Below are 10,906 nucleotides of genomic sequence, written 5' to 3'. Positions count from 1 at the left end.
CGTGGGTGGAAGTCTCCTGCTCACCCACACCCACCTCTCCTCTGCAACATCCAATATGGTATCGAGCGCAGCATCCATGAAGTGTGGTGCTGCTCTTCTCTGGGTCATCTTCTTGGCTGGAATGAAAGTCTGTGGGGAGTGGAATGCACATGGGGAGTGCAATGCTTATAAGCAGCTCCAGCTTGTCAAGCAGTGGTTAGCACTGCTGCCTCATGGTATCGAGGACTCGGGTTCGATCCCAGCCCCAGGTCACTGCCCGTGTGGAATTTGCACATTCTCCCAGTGTCTACATGGCTCTCACCCCCACAATCCAAAGGTGTGCAGGCTAGGTAGATTGACCATGCTAAATTGCCCCTTAACTGGAAAAAAAAAGAATTGTAACACAAAAGAAAGGAATGAGAATAACTCTAGATTGACGTGGGCAGAGTGTTGGCCCATTAGCCTGTCCTGAATTGCTCCAGAAATAGCATCTCCAATGGGAACGTGAACCACATGCAATTCAGCTTTGGTGTCAACACTTAGGGAAAAAAAGAGTCGTGTTTTGGTCCTGCAGCGCCGAAAACGACCCTGCTTTCCAACAGGACTCTGTTTTTTGGCCTCAGCGAGGACGGCTCCGCCGAGGCCACACTTACCTTCGCGATAAGCTCAGCTTGTCAGTGCAGGAAGAGATCGAGGTGCCAACTTTAAATGCCAATCCCTCGCCCCCCCACCATGGGTCCCGAAGCCCCCTCAGTGCCCCAATCTTATCTTTACGGGGTCCTCGAGGCCCATCTTCACCCCACCTTCTACGGGCATGGCACCTCCGGGCCCAATCCCCAGCATGGGCAAGGGCACCCGGGCACTTTGGCACTGCCCGTCTGACAACCTGGCAGTGTCCCTTACAGCCTGACAGCACTACCCAGGCACCATGGCAATGCCAGGTGCCCCGGTGGTAGCGCCAAGATGCAGACTGGCAGTGCCAAGGAGACCAGGTGGCAACGGGGATGCCAGGGCCCCGTCCTACCCAGAGCCGACTACCCAAAGGCCTCCAATGGCCAGGGAGACCTCCAGGTGCTGTTATGTCTAGTCCACGTTTGTGTGGACCAGTGCTAAACAGCACTATCATGCCCTTAGTCTCCCAAACGGAGAATTTCGCCCAAAATTTATTAACTGCTTGAATTCTCATAGTTTACAATATAATCCTCCTTGATGACAGCATTATTTTGGCCCTTTTCCAGGTTTTAGCAATTCTGTGAGTTCTCACCAAAACAATATTACTATATTGAATTGTAACATTGTATTAATAGTTAATAAGCAAAGGTCATGCATGTTTAAATATAAACAGCATGTCAGCACACCATAAAGCTGAAAATCTATTTTCAATTACACAATCAGTCATCCAATAAATGTATGTATAAACTGTTCCAAGTCAGAATGGATTTAGGGTCTATTGTGATGTACAATATTTTAATTGACATTAACTACAAACCACAGGATCTGCTGTTCCAGTACTCTTTCAGGTTTACTTTAGTTTAAGTTTAGGAGAAAATTCACCTGATCAGTTATGTGGAACAACTGCTGATAACCAATTATTATTCTGATTAAGACACTAATGGGTTGCAGCAATTACTTCAAATAGAATTTTTAATTGAGTCATAATTCTTAGCTAGTGATGTGCAAATAGCTGGATCTTTCCTGGATTAGGAGATTTAGATATCTCAGACAGAAATATTGATTTTGTCTGTACACATAATAGTTACCTGATTCTGTGAGCCTTCGTGATGAATGTGAGTTTGAAAAAATTTAACAAATGTTGTCTACTTAAGAGATTGAGTTTATCTTAGATAAACTTAAGTTGGTACAGTACAATGAATAAAATCTCTAAAAGTTGAAAGGCCATTTTTACAGCTTAATATTATCCAATACCAGCTCTTACTTTATTTCAGCATTTAACTCAAACACTCATGGGCAGTTTCTCAAGAAAACTGTGGGAGGACAAGAATTAGACCAGAAAATAAATTGTTCTGTCGCCGCTACTATTAAAAGTCAACCATCCTCTCATTAAGCTACACTCACTTTCTTGTCAACATTATTATGGATTGACCACTTTACAAAAAACCTACTTTCCATTCATCTGGTATTGTCAGCACTGATTTCAGTGAGCATTTTTTTACCCTGTGAACTAGCCAATTTTTATGTAACCAAGAACAAAGTAATCCTACAGCCCTAAACAAAAGTGTTTAATTTGCCTCAAGAGATAGCAGCTCTATCCTATCTTTCTCCAAATGAGCCAGAACAATAACAAAGATTCAGCTGAGCAGATATTGAGAAATTACTTTTTTACTAGGCAGTGGAAAACAAGATATCACCTCAGCAGATTTTGCCGAACGAACAGCAAGTTTTCTCCCAGTACTAACTTAGAATGGTATCCCTCTTGGATTTTTTTTAAACGGTGATTTTTTGTAATAGTCAATTTAAGAGCACCACCGCAAAGGAATAAAACATTTCAAACGCGATTGGTGAATGCATGGCTTCCTCTCCAGGAGCGGGGGCTGGGGTTGGGGGGTTGTCATTTTGTGCAGCAGCGTCTCACTTCAGGGGCTGGATTCTCCCCTACCCGGCGGGGCAGGGGGTCCCGGCGGGATGGAGTGGCGTGAACCACTCCGGCGTCGGGCCGCCCCAAATCCGCCCCAGGATTTCTCCGCACCTTTAGAGGCCAAGCCCTAACCTTGAGGGGCGAGGCCCGCGGCGGAGTGGTTGGCGCCCCGCCGGCCGGCGGGAAAGGCCTTTGGTGCCACGCCAGCTGGGGCCGAAGGGACTTTGCCGGCTGGCAGACGTCCGCGCATGCGCCGGAGCGTCAGCGGCTGCAGGGGAGGGGGTCACTTCCTTGTCGGCCATCATGAAAGCTATGGCCAACGCGGAAGGAAAAGAGTGCCCCCACGGCACAGGCCCGCTCGCCCATCAGTGGGCCCCAATCGAGGGCCAGGCCACCGTGGGGGCGCCCCCCGGGGCCAGATCACCCCCCCAGGACCCCGGAGCCCGCCCGCGCCGCCAGTCCCGCTGGTAAGGGAGGTGTTTTGACTCACGCCGGCGGGACTGCCATTACAGCAGCGGGACTTGGCCCATCGCGGGCCGGAGAATCGCCGGGGGGGGGGGGGGGGGGGGGGGGGGGTGGGCGCCACCGACAGGCGTGGCGTGATTCCCGTCCCCGCCAAATTTCTGGTGCCGGAGACTTCAGGAGACGGCGGGGGCGGGATTCACGCCACCCCCTTGTGATTCTCCGACCCGGCGGGGGGGTCGGAGAATCCAGCCCCAGGTGTCTGAGGGTGGAAGTGGCCTGGGACGGGCCAGGCCTTCGGAAGTTTAATTTCTCTAGCTTGGTGGGGAGGATGAAGGCTGGCTGGTCCTTTGTAGGAATCTGTAGGATTCCTCTGTCGTTGGTGGGTCAGGTGCAGGTGGTGAACATTCCACCATGATTTTTGTTTTGATTTCAGTGCCTGCCGGTCGTTTTGCCTGAAGAGTTTTTCAAGGTGGTGGACAGACTGATCTCTTCATTTGTGTGGGAGGAACGGTGACCAGGATAAGGAAGGTTTTGCTGCAGAGGGGGTTGGGGGTGGGCTTGGCCTCCAGAATCTGATGTATTATTATTGGGTGGCGAATGCAGAGAGATTCAGGAATGGAATAAGGAAGCGGAGGCTTTGTGGGCAAGGATGGAGGCCAGCTCATTTAGGGGATCGGGGTTGCAGGTGTTGGCAACTGCGGCGCTCCCGTTGGTCCCAGGGACGTGTTCAGTGAGTCTGGAGGTGGTAGCCACGCTGAAGATTTGGAAGCAGTTTCGGCAGCATTTAAGGTTGGGAGCAAGGTCTGGGGAAGCCAATCAGGGAAATCATGGATATGAGCTGGGGAGAATGGATGCGAGGTTTCGGAGATGGGAGGAGAAGGTAACTAGGGGGATGAAGGATTTGTTTCTGAGAGGATGGTTTGTGAGCTTGGAGGAGTTGAATGAGAAGTTTGGGCTGGAGCGGGAGGAGAATCTCCGGTACATGCAAGTGCGGGACTTTGCGCGGAAGGTCTTCCTGACCTTCCTGATAGCACCTGCCTCCTAGTGGTGTTGGACCGGCTGGAGTTGCAGATAGGTGCAGGGGCAGATGTCTTAGCCTTCGCCTCGCTGATTGCTTGTAGGCGGGTCTCGTTGAGGGTGGAGGTCAGCTTCTCCACCCTGTGCCTAGATATGATGGGAGGGGGACCTGCTGGAGTTCTTAACCCTGGGAGAAGGTGAAATTTGCTCTTAGCGGCGGCGAGTGATGGGTTCCACAAAAGTTGGGGTTTGTTCATTCTGCATTTAGAGAGTTGGTTACTGTTGACTGCTGAGGGAGGGGTGGGGCAGAGGGCAGGAGGGAGGGGTGAGGTTAGGGTGGGTAGGAGGTTTAATGTGTTGGGTGGATTTGTTGTTGTCGCAAAATGTAACAAGTTGAAAATTTGGAATAATAATACTTTCAAAAAATATATTTATGTCTTTGAAAGTTTGTCCACTACCTGATCAGAGACTGTGACCTTTCTGCACCAGAGTGCAATATTTGCAATTCTCCAGTCCTGTGGCACCACCCCCATATCTTATAAGTACATAAGTTCATAAGGTATAGGAGCAGTTAGGCCATTTGGCCCATCGAGTCTGTTCCGCCATTCTATCATGGCTGATATGTTCCTCATCTGTTGCCTACAGTGCTACAGACCAAGAGCTGGATTGCAAAATCAGCCAGAGCATCTCCTTCCGAGAACATAGAACATAGAACATAGAACAGTACAGCACAGAACAGGCCCTTCGGCCCTCAATGTTGTGCCAAGCCATGATCACCCTACTCAAACCCACGTATCCACCCTATACCCGTAACCCAACAACCCCCCCCTTAACCTTACTTTAATTAGGATACTACGGGCAATTTAGCATGGCCAATCCACCTAACCCGCACATCTTTGGACTGTGGGAGGAAACCGGAGCACCCGGAGGAAACCCACGCACACAGGGGGAGGACGTGCAGACTCCACACAGACAGTGACCCAGCCGGGAATCGAACCTGGGAAGCTGGAGCTGTGAAGCATTTACGCTAACCACCATGCTACCCTGCTACCCACATGACCTCTGAGCAGGAGCAGGCAATTTAGCCTCCCGAGCCTAAACACCTTCAATTTGATCATGGCTGGTCCCATCCTGGCCTCAACTCCACTGTCCTGCCTGTTCTCCATAACTTTGCAACCCAATACCAATTAAAAATCTGTCTAACTTCTGTTGAATTTACTCACTGCCCCTGCATCCACCGAACTCTGGGCTAGCGAATTCCACAGACTCACAAACCTTAGGATTGGTGACGGAGACAGGGAATGGGTGACCAAAAGGCAGAGAAAGAGCAGGAAGGCAGTGCAGGTGTCCCCTGCGGTCATCTCCCTCCAAAACAGGTATACCGTTTTGGATACTGTTGGGGGAGATGACTCACCAGGGGAAGGCAGTAGTAGCCAGGCTCATGGCACCGTGGCTAGCTCTGCTGCACAGACGGGCGGGAAAAAGACTGGCAGGGCTATAGTCATAGGGGATTCAATTGTAAGGGGAGTAGACAGGCGTTTCAGTGGTCGGAAACGAGACTCCCGAATGGTATGTTGCCTCCCGGGTGCTCGGTTCAGGGATGTCTCCGATCGGCTGCAGGACATACTGAAGGGGGAGGGTGAACAGCCAGTTGTCGTGGTGCATATAGGCACCAACGATATAGGTAAAAAAAGAGATGAGGTCCTACAATCAGAATTTAGGGAGTTAGGAGATAAGTTAAAAAGTAGTATCTCAAATGTAGTAATCTCAGGATTGCTACCAGTGCCACGGGACAGTCAGAGTAGAAATTCAAGAATAGTCAGAATGAATACGTGGCTTGAGAGAGGTGCAGGAGGGAGGGGTTCAGATTTTTGGGATATTGGAACTGGTTCTGGCGGCGGTGGGACCATTACAAACCGGATGGTCTACACCTGGGCAGGACTGGAACCAATGTCCTAGGGGGTGCTTTTGCTAACACTGTTGGGGAGGTTTTAAACTAATGTGGCAGGGAGATGGGAACCAGATTAGGAAGTTAGAGGTCAGTAAAGAAGCAGCAACAAAAGCCAGTAAGGTACGAGACAGTAAACTCAATGTGACTAAGGGGAAGAGTAGACAGGGAAGAGATGATGAACGCAAAGGTGATCTGAGGTGCATTTGTTTTAATGCAAGAAGTGTAGCAGATAAGGCAGATGAATTTAGGGCTTGGATCAGTACCTGGGAATATGATGCTATTGGTATTACCGAGACTTGGTTGAGGGAAGGGCAGGACTGGCAACTGAATATCCCAGGGTATAGATGCTTCAGGAGGGATAGAGAGGGAGGTAGAAGGGGTGGAGGAGTTGCATTACTCGTCAGAGATGATATCACAGTTGTGATTAAGGAGGGCACGATGGAGGATTCGAGCACTGAGGCAATATGGGTGGAGCTGAGAAATAGGAAGGGTGCAGTAACATTGTTGGGACTTTACTACAGGCCTCCCAAAAGCGAGCATGAAGTAGAGGTACAAATATGCAGACAGATTATAGAAAAATGTAGGAGCAATAGGGTGGTTGTGATGGGAGATTTTAACTTCCCCAACATTGAATGGGATTCGTGTTGTTTTGGAGGCGTAGATGGAGCAGAGTTTGTAAGGAGCATCCAGGAGAGTTTTTTAGAGCAGTATGTAAATAGTCCAACTCGGGAAGGGGCCATACTGGACCTGGTATTGGGGAATGATCCCGGCCAGGTGGTTGATGTTTCAGTCGGTGATTACTTTGGGAATAGCGATCACAGTTCCGTAAGTTTTAGAATACTCATGGACAAGGACAGGAGGGGTCCGAAAGGAAGAGTGCTAAATTGGGGAAAGGCAGAGTATAACAAAATTCGGCAGGAGCTAGGGAATGTGGATTGGGAGCAGCTGTTTAAGGGTAAATCCACATTTGAAATGTGGAAGTCTTTTAAGGAAAGGTTGATTAGAGTGCAGGACAGACATGTTCCTGTGAAAATGAAAGATAGAAATGGCAAGATTAGGGAACCATGGATGACGGGTGAAATTGTGAGACTAGCTAAGATGAAAAAGGAAGCATACATAGGATCGAGGCAACACAAAACTGATGAAGCTTTGGAGGAATATCGGGAAAGTAGGACGAATCTCAAACGCGCAATAAAGAGGGCTAAAAGGGTTCATGAAATATCTTTGGCTAACAGGGTTAAGGAAAATCCCAAAGCATTTTATTCGTATGTAAGGAGCAAGAGGGTAACTAGAGAAAGGATAGGCCCACTTAAAGACAAAAGAGGGAATTTATGCGTGGACTCAGAGGAAATGGGTGAGATTCTTAATGAGTACTTTGCATCGGTATTCACAAAGGAGAGGGACAAGACGGATGTTGAGGCTAGGGATGGATGTTTAAATACTCTCGGTCAAGTTGTCATACGGAAGGGGGAAGTTTTGGGTATTCTAAAAGACATTAAGGTGGACAAGTCCCCAGGACCGGATGGGATCTGGTTACTGAGGGAAGCGAGGGTCGAAATAGCTGGGGCCTTAACAGATATCTTTGCAGCATCCTTGAGCACAGGTGAGGTCCCGGAGGACTGGAGAATTGCTAATGTTGTCCCTTTGTTTAAGAAGGGTAGCAGTGATAATCCAGGGAATTATAGACCTGTGAGCTTGACGTCAGTGGTAGGCAAACTGTTGGAGAAGATACTGAGGGATAGGATCTATTCACATCTGGAAGAAAATAGACTTATCAGTGATAGGCAGCATGGTTTTGTGCAGGGAAGGTCATGTCTTACAAACCTAATAGAATTCTTTGAGGAAGTGACAAAGTTAATTGATGAGGGAAGGGCTGTAGATGTCGTATATATGGACTTTAGTAAGGCGTTTGATAAGGTTTCCCATGGCAGGTTGATGGAAAAAGTGAAGTCGTATGGGGTTCAGGGTGTACCAGCTAGATGGATAAAGAACTGGCTGGGCAACAGGAGACAGAGAGTAGTGGTGGAAATGAGTGTCTCAAAATGGAGAAGGGTGACTAGTGGTATTCCACAGGGATCCGTGCTCGGACCACTGTTGTTTGTGATCTACATAAAGGACCTGGAGGAAGGTATAGGTGGTCTGATTAGCAAGTTTGCAGATTATACTAAGATTGGTGGAGTTGCAGATAGCGAGGAGGACTGTCAGAGAAAACAACAAAATATAGATAGATTGGAGATTTGGGCAGAGAAATGGCAGATGGAGTTCAATCCAGGCAAATGCGAGGTGATACATTTTGGAAGATCAAATTCAAGAGCGGACTATATGGTCAATGGAAGGGTCTTGGGGAAAATTGATGTGCAGAGAGATCTGGGAGTTCAGGTCCATTGTACCCTGAAGGTGGCAACGCAGGTTGATAGAGTGGTCAAGAAAGCATCAGCATGCTTGCCTTCATCGGACGGGGTATTGAGTACAAGAGTTGGCAGGTCATGTTACAGTTGTATAGGACTTTGGTTCGGCCACATTTGGAATACTGCGTGCAGTTCTGGTCGCCACATTACCAGAAGGATGTGGATGCCTTGGAGAGGGTGCAGGGGAGGTTCACCAGGATGTTGCCTGGTATGAAGGGTGCTAGCTATGAAGAAAGGTTGAGTAGATTAGGATTGTTTTCGTTGGAAAGATGGAGGTTGAGGGGGGACCTGATTGAGGTCTACAAAATTATGAGAGGTATGGACAGGGTGGATAGCAACAAGCTTTTCCCAAGAGTGGGGGTGTCAGTTACAAGGGGTCACGATTTCAAGGTGAGAGGGGGAAAGTTTAAGGGAGATGTGCATGGAAAAACTTTTATGCAGAGGGTGGTGGGTGCCTGGAACGCTTTACCAGCGGAGGTGGTAGAGGCGGGCACGATAGCATCATTTTAGAAGCATCTAGACAGGTATATGAATGGGCGGGAACAGAGGGAAGTAGACCTTGGAAAATAGGAGACAGGTTTAGATAGAGGATCTGGATCAGCGCAGGCTGGGAGGGCCGAAGGGCCTGTTCCTGTGCTGTAATTTTCTTTGTTCTTTTTTCTTTGGGAGAAGTAGTTTCTCCTCAAATCTGTTTTAAATTTGCTACTTTTAATTCTAAGATTATGACCCCTCATTTTAGAATGCTCCACAAGTGGAGGCACCCACTCCACATCTACTTTATTCATAGCTTTTAGCTTCTTGTATATATCGCTTTGATCTTCCCTCATTCTTCTAAACTCTAGAGAGTATAGGCCTAACTGTTCATCTATTCGTCATAAGGCAAACCCCTCAGTTCTGGAATAAATCTAGTGAACCTCCTTTAAACTGCCTCCAACGCCACTATATCTTTTCTCAAACTAGGGGACCAAAACTGTGCACAGTACTCCAGGTGCGTTCTTACCAATGCCTTGTATAGTTGTAACAATATTTCCTTGACTTTATACTCAACTCCTTTTGCTAGGAATGCCAACATCTATTTGCTTTCCTTATTACCTGCTGTGCCTTCTACAAAGAAGAAACTTAACTTGGGAACAAAGCAATATACCGATAATTTCTTGAGGTAAGATTTTGCCAATTGTGCCAATGCAAATAAGGATACAAAGCCCTGATATGTTACATGCAGCGAAGTACTGGCAAATGAGAGAAGAAGTTTCAGATTTTAAAAGAGAGGTGGTGGATGAAAAACTTACTGAGTTTGACACCCCAGAGTCAGTTATTAATTTATAGCTGACTCCAAACGAAAAGACGGATTTGCTGCACCTGACCTGTGACAATACATAAAAAATAATATGCCAAAAGTCCATGAGACTGTCAGCATTCTGGAGAAGTATCTCCCAGGAGTAAGTGCTAACCAAACCAAGCATTTTGTTGCTCTTCACAATGACCTACATGTGTGAAGTTGGTTTTTCCGTTCTCATAAAGGTGAAGACAGCACAAAGGAAATGACTGAACTCTGCACCTGATATGTGCATTGCCCTCGCCCCCTGTGAAACTGATTAGAGTGAGATTGTGAGGATGAAGCAGGCTCCCAATTCATATTAAAGGTAAGTGAACGTGGCATGTGTTGCGAACGTCAGCCTGTGTGGGTCTCGGTGATTGGCTGCCATGGTTCCCAAAGGTCAGTTGGTTGGCAAAAGTGGGTTCCGGGAAACAAAGTTTGAAAAAAACTGGCCTAAGGGATTAATAGCTAGGAAGGTAATATATTAAAACAGCAGGTGCGCTTAGTTAGCTGGAGAATTGGAGACACGGGCTGGAATTTTCCACCCCCTCCATGGCATGTTTTCCACTTTTGCCAACTGTTGGCGCTTCTCCTGCAACCGATCGCTCCACGACCCTCTGACTCCTGCCCGTGACCCACTCCTGGATTTCAATCAGCAGTTTGAAAAGCCTTGCCATGGTCAACATGCTCACAACTTTTCCAGTATAATTGTCTTCAAGCTGCTTTAGTTAGATTTATCCCACTTTCAACAGTTAATCATGTACCTTTACAGAACAAAAACAACGCTCTGAAATATTACTATGAATAATGAATTATGTATTTATAACAGTCCCTCATCAGTCCCACCTTTTTATTGACTATTTATATATTTACAAAGACCTTGCTTTCCCTGTGATGTTACCCATTAACTATTATCATATATTCTCTTCACCCCCACTTTATTCAATTTCAGTTCTCTTTACTTTCTGTGTTCTGTATGGTTCTCTATGAATTCTGAGTCTGACATTTACTCAAAGCTTTCTTTTTTTTTAACCTTTATCTCTTCAGTCATCTAAAGAATTCTAATTTTGATTGCTCTTCCTTTCCTCCTTGTGGGAATGTATTTACTCTGTATCTCTTTTTTGAAAGGTCCCATTGTCTATTTACTGTTTTTATTCATCAGTGGCCAAGGA

This window comes from Scyliorhinus canicula, chromosome 5 (genome assembly GCF_902713615.1).
Source record: "Scyliorhinus canicula chromosome 5, sScyCan1.1, whole genome shotgun sequence".
NCBI lineage: Eukaryota > Metazoa > Chordata > Chondrichthyes > Carcharhiniformes > Scyliorhinidae > Scyliorhinus > Scyliorhinus canicula.
This window is presented reverse-complemented; position numbering follows the sequence as displayed.